Below are 11,825 nucleotides of genomic sequence, written 5' to 3'. Positions count from 1 at the left end.
CATCACCCTGCTCCAAGCCCAGCCTCGTGGGGACGGACCCCCACCAAAAAGGGGGTCACAGCCACACCATGATTGTCTCCAGGGGCAGGGAGGGGGGTACATGAGGTGCCCCCCGAGTGCCACACGCCCTGGAGCAGAGCCAGGAGCACTCAGTGCCCAGGGTGGTACCACTGCCACCATCTCTGGCTGCTGCTGTCCTGCTGAGACAGAAAGGGGAACCCCACGGGGAGGTTCCCCAGCCTTCCAGGGGCCACAGCCAGGAGCAGCACGGCCTGAGGCAGCCAGCAGAGGACAGCCAGGCTGCCCAGAGCCCAGCCTGCATCTAGAGGCTGTTCCTGACCCTCGTGCTGCTCCCCCAGCCCTGCCCCTGGGTCCGGATCTCTGCCAGAGGGATGCAGTGGCACAGCCAAACCCAGCCCCCTGTTTCACACCCAACTCCCCATTAAAACAAGACACGTTTCTCCAAGGTTGGTGCCCCTGAAAGTTCCCCTTTCAAGGTGACTTCTCAAGCTGTTGAGGATCCAACATCTGCAGGATTTTCCCTTATAATAATAATAATCCTGCTGAGATTTACCTAATCTCTGAGTGACTCATTCTCCTCCTGGTATCCCCTTGCCCTGATTACAGTTACACTGCTCAGCAGCTCACTCCTGGCACCTCCCTGTGCATCCACATTCAGTGTCAGACCATCCCAGCCCATTTTACCATCTCCCCAGGCCTGGAAACGCTTCCTCCCTCCCATTAACACCTCCCAAATACCTGGGCAGCACAAGGCATCCTGGTTTTGTACAGGCAGAGCCTGAGGGGTCCTGCAGAGCTGGGGTTGCCCAGGTAGTTGTGTCGTGAGGGGTCCCCGGCTGCTGGAGCAGGCGGTGGGGCTGGGGAGCAGCAGGTGATGTGGGACAGAGATCACCCTGCATCTCATCCCTTCCCAGGCAGCAGCTGGAAACCTTCTGCTCTGCACAGGACCTCAGGCAGACCTGGATAAACCATCCTGAGCTGAAGGGTTGCCTTATCCACACTCCAAAGTGTTCCTCTGTTATTCAGTATTCTTCTTGGGGAGGTGGCAGCCACAGTTCTGCTGATGATGATGTCGCTGAGAGAGACAAAGGACCCAAAACACTTCCAAAAACAGCAAATCCACCCCTTGGTAACTCACCCAGCAGCTCCCAGCTCTGCACCCCAGGTGGTTTCTGAATCCTCCTGCTCGGGGCAGCCGCTCTGCCTCAGGCTCCTTCTGCTCCAGCACAAGTTGCCAGAGATTGAGTTATCTTCAAGGCAGGAGCTGGGGGCTGAGCAGGGACCAAGGCTCAGCCCACAATCCCCCAGCAGCACAACCCCACACAAAGCAACAGGCACTGACAACACTTGTTCACTCGACGTGAACCAAACGTGGCCAAACTCCCAGACGAAGCTGCTGGAGCCAAGAAATTAGCAACACTCCAGGAAGAAGCATATGTTGAAAGGCACAACAGTGAATCATCTTACAATAGTGCACTGCAGAGGGGAAAACAAAGGGGAAAATAGCCTCATCCTTCCTGGATACATCTGTATCAGGGATCAGGTGAAGAGCTAATGGTGAGGAGTGTCTGGTTGTTTCTTCTGGAGTTCTTGGTGTGCTGGACAAGTTCTTCCCATCCTACCATGTGCACCTTTTAAGGAGGGGGAAACATAGTATCATGGCTTAAAAAGAAGGACCCTGGAGATCTGCTCCATCGCTACAGGCACATCTTCCCTGCTGAGGAGGGCAGGGCAGGTCCCAAGCCTCACCCCAGCTCAACCCAAGCCTTGTTTCTCCAAGGTGCTGCCAGGCAGCTTCTTCCCCGTGTCCCCGCTTCCACGGTGCCTCTCCAACCTCATTCTTTTCCCTGGCAAAACCAGGTCACCATCTGCTCTCCCTCCTGACTCTGGCTCAACGACAGCGCCCACTTCTGCAGGAGACACAGGGACTCCTCTGAAGCGCTTCCCCCCGCGCTGGGAGCACAAAGATTCCCTCTCCAGATGCCCAAGAGGGACCCCAGGCACAGGGCTGTGACGCTGGCACAAGGAGGAGGCCTGCAGGCTATGAAATAATGACCAGGAACATCTGCCACGTTCACCAGCGTGCCCCTGGGAGATGGGATTCAACCTGCTCCACTTCCAGCTTTCATTTTCCACTCCGAAGCCCAGAGTCATCCCCCTTCTCTGGGACACAAGGCAGTGAGTGGGGCAAGTGACAGGCATGGACAAGACATCCCCCTGGGTCCCCCAGGTGCTGCCATCGCCCCAGCTGGTCTCTGGAGGGGAAACCAGGAGGTTTCACAATGCAGGAAAGGTGGCAAAGACAAGGGCCAGGTAAAAGATGCCTTTTCCCTCCCAGGGAGCCTCAAGGGCTCCTTCCATCTCCAGCTGCTTCCCCGGGGAAGAAAGCTGATCCTAAGCCCTGTCCCTGCTCCACAAGGCAAGTCCCTCTCTTGCCCAGTGACTATTTCACTGCATCACGGTCCCCATCAGTGCTGCTGTCCTGCCACAGGGTGACAGAAGCCACTGGTGGGTTCCCAGTCACAGGACGGGCTCGAATCCACCTCCCAGACCCCGCTCCTGATGAGGGGGATACGACTTTAAAGCGCTGGCCTTGACCCCAGCACACCACTGCTGCTCCTCCTGGGGGTGGGCAAAGGGAAAAACCAGCCAAAAAAAGCCCCCCAAACATCAGCAACACACACGGCTGGCACAGCCTGTGACTGCTGAGCCAAAGGAGCCTCCTCTGCCCTGCACTGCCAGGGACCAGAGGTTACAACCTCAGCAGTGTGCTCAGCCCCCTCCCTCCTGCACGTCTCCCACGGGACACAGCAGCCCCCGTAACGCTGTGTGGGGCAGAGGTCTCCCCCTCTTTTAGGATGGGACATACGCAGTGAGGATGGGATGAGCTGCTCTGCCATCCCCAGGCTGCTGCAGGTTTGTCCCACCGCCCCTCATCCAGCTGCTCTGAGCCAAAATCGATACCCCCACCCACCCACCCCACCAGCATCCCCTGGGCCAGCCAGAGCAGCCGTGGCAGGAGGGAGCCCCTACACACACCCCACTGCTCAACACCCCAAGCCCTTTAATGCCACCGTGCTCAGGGCAGCAGCCCCCTCACACTGGCTCTGTGCATCCATCCCTGCATCCTGGCACGGCAGGCCGGTTGCCACGGCGACAGAAGGGAGGTTTATTATCAGTTTCTCTATTGAATAATATAAAAAAAAAACCCTCAGATGAGATTTTGTTTCCTCCCTGCTGATGCAAAATGTCACAGGTTTGTTCCTCACCCTGCCCAAGCTCCCTCTGCATTGACAGGTTATCCCAGCCAACTTCCAAAGCATCTGTGGAGGCAGCATAATGCTCCCCCCTCCCTGTCAGGGCAGAGGGAGCCTGATGCTCCCACCCCCCTGTCAAAGCAGCATCTGAATCCCCCCCCAGAACAACTCCCCCCAGCCCTGGGGTAAAGCACCCAGAGCAGCATCCTGGAACAAAGCTCATCTGGACACTTCCCAAACGCTTGAGAAAAACATGCTAATTGTTAATTAAACAGCAATGAGTTATCTCAAATTAAAAAATAATAATAAAAAAAACCCCAAAACTAACTTTCTTCAGAGGAGGGGTCCCTGGGATTAACCCTGCAGGGTGCTCCACAGCAGCTACAAGGCATCCAGCAGGGCAGGAATCAGGCCCCCAGGCTGAGCATCAGAAATGCAGAGCAGCAGGTTTATGAGTCAGTCCCAGGAATGTGAGAAAACCTGGTAGGAAACAGCTAAAGGAATCACAGGGGGTTCTTATTTCTTAATTATTATTTTTTCAAGCTCTGTGTGTCACAGTGCCAAGGCCCCTTCCTACGCTGATCCCCCTCTTTCCCCTCGCATCAGGAGCTCCTCAAAACTCCTTCCCATCACACTTCCAGGCCGGTGTGTTCCCTGGAGTCCAACGATGGGACCTGAGCAGCTCTCCCAGACCTTCAACAGGGGGTTTGTGGGGACGCTGGAGTCTGTACCACAGGCTTCACAAAGCAGAGGGACAGGGCAGGGCGCCTGGCTCCGTGCAGACACGCACCCTGCCAGCCTCCAGCCAGGGAATGGCTCTACAAGGCTGCAAATCCATCCCTTCCCCTGCTCCTGGGAGGTCCCGGGAAGGTCCAGATTTAGCGCTGCCCCGCTCCCACCCCGCATCGATCGGGCAGGGGTGGTGTGGAGCAGCAGAGAGCTCCCATCCATTAGGAAGCTGCTCCCTGCTGCATTAAGCCCTGCAGACGGCCGTCAGGAGCCCTCAAAGCCTGACCTGGAGAGCAATTGCTCTCTGTGTTATTGCATTTTCAATACCAGACCGAGCTCTAAGAGGTTACATCTATTCTCATTGTCAAAAATCGCTAACTGGGTGAAGGAGAGCCCCAGCCAGTTCTGGAAACCAGACCCGAGCTGAGGCCATTAAGGAGATCAAGGTAAGAGCAGCAAAGGGCAGAGCAGCTCCCAGCCCACCGTGGCATCCAGCCAGGATGCTGTGCCAGCACCTGAAAGCCGCTGCCTCCGAGGGAAGAAAAGGCTCCCTCCAGTTTCACGTGGGCTGCAACGTGTGCTCCTCCCAAATGAAGGGGCTCCCAGAGCTCCAAGAGCCAAACTGGGGGGGCAGGAGGCAGGGTGCTCAGAGGAGCAGGGCTGAAGATCCACCCAGGCAAGCAGCACACACGTGGCTCATGGTGACAGCGACACAGACCTGCCCAGTGCTGCCTGGCGTTTCTGTCATGCTACAGACACCATCCCTGTGATCGACCCACTGCTGAGGCCCTGAGACAGCAGAACGTGCTTTTCTCCCCCAAAACAAAGAGCTGATTTCAATGGGAGTGGGAAGAGGCTCCTGTTATCCCCAAGAGGTCAGGGAGTCGACCCTCAGAGCCTCTCCTGCTCAGCACCAGCCTGGCCAGTAAGTTGCCAAGTGAGCAAAGCCCAGGCTGGATGGAAGGGACCGCCCAAGCTGTGCTGTGGGATGCCTGTGCTGAAGCCCAGACCCATCTGTATTCCAGAGGAGGCTCTCCTCTGCCTCTCAGCACCGTGGACCCCGTGGTGCCCCCTCAGAAGCCGAGGCTGGGATGGATGCTCAGCAGAAAGGCTGTTCCTGGTCCAGCCCCAGCAGCTGTGGCCTCCTGTGGAGCATGGGCTTTGCCTGACTGTGGTGAGCAGGGTCAGACCATGATCCCTCACAAGGGAGGTGCAGCAGCACCCCTTCACAAGCATCCTCTCCAAAGGATGCAGTGTGGCTCTGCTGGCTGGGAAACCCAGGGGCTCCAAGGAGCTGGGCAGCAGCGTCAGGGGCTCACAACGGGTCACCTCACGATATGATACTGCAGCAGGGACAGGTAGGCAGCAACTTTTGGTCATAAACAGCTTGGCAAAATTGCTGTTTTAAATCCCTCAGGCGCTGAGCTGATGTGATTTTGTTCCCACAGCCACAGCCACGCAGGACTGGTAATTTCTCCTCCAATTTCTCAGCAGTCCCTCCAGCACAGAGCACAGCAGATTTCCCTAATTCACATTATCAGCACCATTTGCCTCACCAAGGCCAGAAGGACCACCTGAGATTAAAAGGAAAGCTCTTGCCCTGTGGGTTTCCCCCTCTCACAGGCTACACCATGTCTCTGCTTTGAGCCTCCCTCCTCCAGAGCCGGGCAGAGTTCAAACCCGCTGCCTGGAAAAGGAACGGCACAGGCAAAACCTCTCAGAGAGCAGCAAATCTCTTCCCTTCCTCGGCTGTTAGACGCCATGGATAATTGATACATGACTCCAGGAGATAAAGAAATAAACCCTTCTTCCTTCTGGAGGCCCCTTCTGCCTCTGAGTCTGGGCTCTGGGCAGCCTTTGACCTTGAGTTCTGCATTACTGCCCGCACACAGGCAGGCTGGGGATATCGCACAGGCACTCAGCTCATCTCCTGGGGCTTTGCTTTCTTCTGCCCCTGAATAATGGCAGCTTTGTCCTCCAGTCAATGAAGGAGCAGCCAGTTTATTGCAGGCCCAGCTTGTTCCCAAAGATAAACCCAGTGAAAAATGTCACCTGCTGATGCGATCCGCCCCGTGTGCCACTTGAGCAGCTGCTCTACCCCAAACACCCATTATCATCAAACAGGTGGAATAATACGAGTGTCTGCAGCACATATACATAAACATGAGAGCTGGAGGGAAGGCAGCAGCTCGTTTCACTGCCCTGCCTTAGAGGGACGCTTTGTTTAGGAGCAACAACAGCCTGGATTCACGGGGAAGCTCCAGCGCTGGCACTGGGGCATCCAGGGGCAGGGTCAGCAGCAGCCGCACGCCCGCTCTGCAGACCCCCCTTCCCATCCCAGCTTGGGGCAGCGAAGTGGGAGGGTCAGGAGGGGAAGTGTCCTGCCTGAGCTGCTTGGGACTTCACTCCTGGAGCAGTTTAGGGCATGTCTGTGCTTGCAGGGCTGGGTCAGTGACACGGCTGCGGGGCAGGAGGAGGCAGGAGGAGCCAGTGCTCCTCACCAAGCAGCTCCTGGTGCCACCTCCCACCCCAGACATCACCTGCAAACCCAGCACAAGAATTAAATCCACAGAGTCACCAGGCTGGAAAAGCCCTTTAAGATCATCAAGTCCAACAGTTCCCATCCTGTGCTGAACCACATCCCCGAGCACCTCATCTCCCCTTGTTTTAAACACCCCCAGGGAAGGTGACTCAGCCCCTCCCTGGGCAGCCTGTGCCACAGCCCCACAACTCTGCCAGGGAAGAACTTTTCCCTCCCATCTGCTCTGCCCCTGCCCTGGGGCAGCTTGAGCCCATTGCCCCTTGTCCCATCTCCTGTCCCCTGGCTGCAGAGACCATCACCCACCTCTCTGCACCCTCCCTTCAGGTGGTTGTAGGTGGTGAGAAGGTCAGACTCAAAGCCATTTCCAAGCAAAGGCAGCCAGTCTAATTCCACTGCCCTTCAGCACCCCTGCTTCCATTCCTTCCTGAGGTCCTGGAAGCCTGGGCCACAAGCCCAGCTGGACACAAACAGGAAAGCCCTGTGTTAAACTACCTTCTCAGGCAGGAGGGACCCACCTGGGACAGGAGCTATTACCTAGTAACCAGGAAGCAACCGGTGGGCTATCAGCATCCCATGTAGCTCCTGCAGGGAGACACCCACACTCCTCATTGGGGACCAAGCAGCTGCAGGAGCCTCACCAGTGGGGTGATGCTTGGGAGTCACAGCAGCAGCAGCATCCTGAGGCTCGGCAGCTCTCCCCAGCCCTCCTGGGGTGTTTAAATCTACTCTCATCATTAAGGACAAAGACTCACATGTCAAACGGGAGGCATCCCATAATGGGTTTACCACAGGCTGGAGAGGAGTTAACTGAAACACAGAGCGTTCATCTTGCTTTAAGTAATTATCCTTGCAGGAAGAAGGCTGCTACCAAAAGCCAGCCTGCAGTAATTCCTGTCACCTTCCTCCTGACCCCCTTTTCTCCTGCTTAAAATTTCTGGCTGCCTTTCCAGAAAGGGAAGCAGGGCCGGCTCGTTAAGGAAGGTACAAAGAACAACTCCAGCAGGTTGGGATGGAGCCCACACAGTAATCAAACACGCAGCTCTGTAGTGAGCCCGGGGTTCCTGCTGCCTCCCTGACGTCTGTGGAGCCTGCCCCACGCGGCTCTGCTGTGGGGAGACGTCTCTTTGTGTGGTGTTGGCTGTGCTCAGGGAACTGGGAGACCAGTTTCCTTGACAACATTTTCTTTCCTTTTTATTTTTTCCTCTTTTTTTCCCCTCCCTAAATGGATTTTTTTTCCTTTCCTTCTTGCTCCACGGGTGCAAGATCAGACCCAGCTCCAAAGGCACCCCGAGTACCCATCAGCACCAAGGAAGACACACACCCCCCCCCAAAAGCCTGCCCAAAGTGCTGGGTCCCTCTCCCATTTGCAACCAGCCCGGGGTGGTTGAGGAGCTGAAGTTGGCAGGATGGTGATTGCCTTTTTGTTGTGTATCAGGCCACCTCCCCTATGGAGAGAGGCTGGGGGAGCTGGGCTGGGGCTGGAACAGGCTGCCCAGAGAGGGGGTGGGTGCCCCATCCCTGGGGGTGTCCAAGGCCAGGTTGGATGGGGCCCTGGGCAACCTTGTGTAGCTCCAGGCCTGGAGGTTGGTGTCCCTGCCTGTGGCAGGGGGTTGGAGCTCTGGGACCCTTGGGGTCCCTTCCAACCCAGACCAGTCTGGGATTCTATGATTCTTCCTCCTCTTTTTTTCCCCCTGACAGCATTTTGTTACTTTTCACCTCAGTTTCATTGCTGAGGGAGGGGAGAAGGGAAGGAACCTGCAGCTTGTGCCCACCACACCAGGAGCTGTTGGAGCATGGGTCCTGCAGCAGGTGCTCTGTGGTACAGGACTCCACACCAGCCCCTCCAGCCCCAGGGATTCCATCAAACCTGCATTCTCACCTCCCCAGCAGCAGGAAACCCACCGACTCTCTTACTGCCCTCGAGCCACAGAAACAACAGGAAGGAGAAAGATTAAAAAAGCCTCATTATTAGGACCAGTCAACGATCTTCCAGCAAAACAGACACCCCCCTCCCTGCCAAGCGCCAAAGGGGTGGGATTGAAGCCTTCTGCAGGAACATATCGATCCCATCACAGCTCTCCAAAAAGCAGGAGGCTCCCCTGCTCTCCCAGCACTCACTCCAGGCCCTCAGGCAGTGGGGCTGAGCAGCAGTGAGGATTAGATGTCAACACACTGCTGCTATTTTAACGTTCCCCCCCTCCCTCCCAAGCCCTTCCCAGTGCCAGCCTGACAGGCTCTGCTGCCCTTTTCTCCAGGAAGAGTTCTTATTCCAGTCCTAAAGCTGTTGGTGCTCCACGTCCTCTCCCCTTTTATTGCTGGGAACTGAGATTTCAAATTGAAATGGCAACAGGTCCCAACACAGCACACGGAGCAGCCTTACAGGGGGAGGTACCCACAGCCCAAGGGACCCCAGAGCACTGAGCCTGGTGGAATTACCAGCTCAGCAGGCCCAGGCCACCCAGCACACCCACAATCCAACAGCCCTCTGGATAACAACAAGGCCAATGAAACCCAGAAACAAAACAGCAGCCCAGGAAGGTCGCAAAGCTCCGCAGGCACGGCCTTGCCAGAGACAACCCAAGGGCTTCCTGGCTGTTATTTCAGCCCAGGGTTCACACTGTGCTCTCTCCACTGGCTGCTAAACACTGCAGATGATAGCAGCCCCAGCCTCCCAGCTTTGCCAGGATGCCCTTCACGACATCCTGTCCTCCAAGTGACTGCACACACATCCCCTCTGGGTGCCTGGCAGCCTGAGAATCACCTCAGGAACAGGCTCCAGTCACCAGCATTCAGCCCAGCTTCCCAGCAGAGCAGCTCCAGGGACCACAGAGGATGTCCCACAGCCTGGAGCCAGATTTGCTCCCTCCCATTGACTTTTTGAGCCCTAAAGGAGTCCTGTTATTACTCAGCACTTCTGGTTTCTCTTGCTGGACAGAGAAGAAGCGTTTCCTTACCTGGTTCTCTGCCCCTCCTCGAGTTCTTTGAATCCATCCACGGATTTGGCTCAGGGATTCTCCTCTGGCCTTGGCTCCTGGGGTCCCTCATTCATCTCCATCCAGTTAAGCCCTGTAAGGAAGCGTGCAGACACAGCCACCTCAAACTCCAGCCATCCTGCCAGCATTGCCACAGCCACTGCCAAGCCCGAGCAGCTTCTCCAGCAGCCTCTGGATCTCACCCACAGCTGTTTCCCCACCAAACAAGCCCCTCACCAGCCACACCACCATCTCCCCAAAGAGCTGGGGTGCTCACTTACCTGGTACCAACCTCATCCCTGAACCAGGGAACTACTCAGCAGTGCAGAGAGAAGTGCCAAAGCCCAGGAAGGAGAAGAGATCCTGTCCCAGGTGCCACAACTGCACCAGCACCACGCTCAGCTGGCCAGGAACTTCCCAAGATGGTCTAGCTTTCCCTTTGGTGCTGTCCTGCCAGCCACAGGTAGCAAGATCCAGGCTAAACACACAGCATCAGGAACAATCAGGCCTTCACTCAGGTGACTTCACTGATGATGGGGATTTAACTGCTGAGGAAACGAGCAATTGGAACAAGGGAAGGTGTTCAGGCTGAGCTCTGTGCTTTGGGTTTGGCAAAACAAGGATACAGGAGATTGAAGGAAGGACCCTCAAGGTAACGGTGCCCACGCAGCCCTCAGCCTAGAACGAAAGGTGCTCCAGCCAAGGCCAGGAAAAGCAGTGCCTGAGGTGTCCCCAGGGCCTCAGCCACCTAAAGCCAGCTGCAGACAGGGTCCTTGTCACCTCCTTCCTGCCCATCAGGACCCAGAGCACCTTCAGCATCGCTGCCCGGAGCTGTGACGCTGCACAAACCCAGAGGCAGCAGGACTGACAGTAACCCTGACGTCTTCCTCCTGATTGTTTACTGACACAAAGCTTGTCCTTCCCTTCCCCTCCCAAATGAGCACTTGAGAGGCTCTCTGGAAGGGATCAGCACGTGCTAGGACTGCATTCAATGATCTGTAAGAGTTTTAGTTAACAGAACACAGTGCCAAGCCTGGTTCCTGCAGCTTCTCCCCCCACCCACAGCCACTCCACTCTGCTCATCATCCTGAAGTGTGTGATCTCCAGTCGAGGTGTCAGGAGCTGAAGCCTCCCAGACCTCAGGGAAAAAGAGATGAACATGAGAAAAAAGCAACTGGTAGGGGCCAGGAACCTCCCAGCTCCAGTAAAGCCCTGGTACTGTGGGGTAAAAAGACAGGCAGAAACCTTGAAAACCAAACAAAGCAAGAGTTTGGTGTTTAAAAACACCCCCCACCCCCTGTACAAACACAAAGAGGAGATGGAACTCCACAGTCCAGGCTGCTGGTCTCACAAAGCAGTTTATTCTCTCACTGCCAACAGGGACTAAAAATTTGTTGTAGGAACACTAGTGGGAAAAATCTGATAAATATTGGAAACATGATGCTGATTTGCAAGTAACAGATTTCTTTGATGGCAACAAAGCAGAGCTGATTGGATCCTTATCTGCAAAGCCCAGAAAACAGCACCTCAGTGGTAGTTAAATAAGGTAGAGGAAGGTGGTGGTGTTCTGCTACCAAGGAAGGGGAACACACTGGGATCTCTCTCCTGCATTGTCACCCCCAGACAATGCCCCTGTTCAAGCCCTGCCAGGTTTGGCATGGTGTCCCCTCCCAGCCCAGCCAGGTTTGGAACGGATCCTTGGCAGTTCTTGGGAGAGTTCAGAGCTGGTGTTTGGTCTGGGGGCTCGTTTTGTTTGTTCAAAGGTGACTTTGCAGGATTTTAAAGGGGTGATTGGAAGGGGAGAGACCCCTTCCTGGCTGCAGTGCTCTTCTCAGAGGGAGGAGAGCCTTTCCCAAGGAGAATCCAAGCAGCACCCAGCAGTGATTAGTAACACAAGGGGCAGGGACAGACTTGGCCCCAGGCCTTTACAAATGGGATTAAAGAAGAGCATTTAGCACTAATGAGCTGCAATAAATTCATCAAGAGCCAGAGGGAAGATGTTTTACTGCAAGAACTTTATTGCACTACGGTCAAGTGCCCAACCCAGTACTGTGCCTGCTGGACACTGGGCACCATCACAGCCCTGGGCTGCGTCTGCTCTGGGGGACAGGCTGCCCTTTTCACTGCTCTCCCCTGATTAAGGCTGCAGAGTCAGTCTATGGTCATTAGTACATTGTAAATCAGAGTAAAACTAAGGGGAAGAACACAAAGTTATACAGACAGCATGTAAATTTTGGCTTTCTTGTTCTCCAGAAGGACTTGGGGGTTGGATTTTTAAACCAGCTCAGCACCTTCCCCTCCAGT

Source organism: Gallinula chloropus (genome assembly GCF_964237585.1).
Source record: "Gallinula chloropus genome assembly, chromosome: 22".
Lineage (NCBI taxonomy): Eukaryota > Metazoa > Chordata > Aves > Gruiformes > Rallidae > Gallinula > Gallinula chloropus.
The sequence above is the reverse complement of the archived record's forward strand: the minus strand, read 5'-3'. Positions refer to the sequence as shown.